This window comes from Alosa pseudoharengus, unplaced genomic scaffold (genome assembly GCF_046254945.1).
Source record: "Alosa pseudoharengus isolate Yale_2024_CS ecotype anadromous, Long Island Sound unplaced genomic scaffold, YU_APseudo_1.1 YU_APseudo_1.1_scf_3, whole genome shotgun sequence".
NCBI lineage: Eukaryota > Metazoa > Chordata > Actinopteri > Clupeiformes > Clupeidae > Alosa > Alosa pseudoharengus.
In genome coordinates, this window is record NW_027468718.1 from 45,580,664 (window position 1) to 45,582,153 (window position 1,490).

Sequence of the window (1,490 nt, forward strand, 5' to 3'; positions counted from 1 at the left end):
AGGTTTCACATGTGTGTGTGAGAGGTTTCACATGTGTGTATGAAAGCGTTTCAGTTGTGTATATGAGAGCGTTTCACTCGTGCATGTGAGAGGTTTCAGTATAGTGTGTGAGAGGTTTCAGTATAGTGTGTGAGAGGTTTCAGTATGGTGTGTGAGAGGTTTCAGTATAGTGTGTGAGAGGTTTCACATGTGTGTATGAAAGCGTTTCACATGTGTGTATGAAAGCGTTTCAGTTGTGTATATGAGAGCGTTTCACTCGTGCGTGTGAAAGGTTTCAGTATAGTGCACTGTAACAAGATTCTGTGATTTTCACAGCATCACTGCTGTTTTTGGGGAAAATGTGTACTGTATTTGTGAATATAGTATGTTGCTGTGGTTTCGCTATGAATTATGGTCAAAAATAGTCAAACTACAGTAATAAAAACTTGCTGCGAATCATAACACAGTAATAAATCTGACTCCTCCCTCACTTGTCAGCTTTTTGAAAATTTTGAAAAAACATGGCGGAAAATCAGTTGGGGTTTTCTGTTTTCTTTTTGCACATAAATACAAAGTTAAGCTCCCAGATAGCAAGGTGACATTGATATTATGTTGATTTTCCATCCAAATCATCATTTTGAAAAGATATTGAAAAGTCATGGATTTATGGTTTACTGGGAAATCTTGACGTGGTGATTGAAACGTGCACCGCGCGACGACGTTTGAACTGTCCGGCGGGAGATCATTTTTGAGCAACAGTTCAGTCAGTCAGACCAACGGTGTTCAGCACTCTGACAAGTTCGCAGCTCCACCTTAATGGTAAGCAAGCAATTATTTATGTAACGTTAATGTTTCATTGTGAAATTGTACTACATTAAATTCGGGCATGTGTACAGTCTATGTACGTTGTACTGTCTAACTTACAACTCATCCATGCTTGTTGGATCAACTAGCAGCTAACGTTAGGCTAGCTATCATAACTTAGTTGCTGTTGCTGTGACGGTGGCATTAACGTTAATGTTTTATGTTACGTTAACGTTATGGTAGTCTCATTTATATTAGGCCTACCTTAGTTCTCAGTAAGTTACAGTTTATTATATTCATATCATTTATATAAAACATTCACTAGTAGTGCTAGGCCTAGTATGTTACTGTCACAATGTTAGGCTGAAGATGATGTGTTGCTGGTTAACGTTAACGTGGAGGTTTAGCTGACTTATGTAACGTTAACTCCTCGTAATCATGTACGGTTTTGTGAGTTTAATAGGCGAACTTTAGCAATATTGATATAAGTTAACTTTAAGTCACATCTGACTATCATTAACCGTTGTTCGGACGAACAGCGCGAATGGCTGTTGCTGCAAGCAAACATCATCAATGAGCTCACCCAGCTGGCTAACGTTAAATATAGCTGCTACCTTGCGAAACTGAGTTATGCCAACATCATCTTCAGCCTGGCATTTTGACAGTAAACTCAAAAAACATACAGTATATATATAAATGATTATTCT

The 1,490-nt window shown here is 38.2% G+C and overlaps 1 long non-coding RNA gene across 1 annotated transcript in view; it reads left to right on the forward strand.

The window, feature by feature from the left end:
• Positions 1-711: 711 nt before the first annotated feature.
• LOC143099807 (uncharacterized) overlaps positions 712-1,490 on the forward strand; it is a 994-nt gene continuing 215 nt past the window's right edge. Inside the window, exon 1 of the long non-coding RNA XR_012981770.1 lies at positions 712-798. This is a non-coding gene — a long non-coding RNA (uncharacterized LOC143099807). The remainder of the gene's footprint in view (positions 799-1,490) is intronic.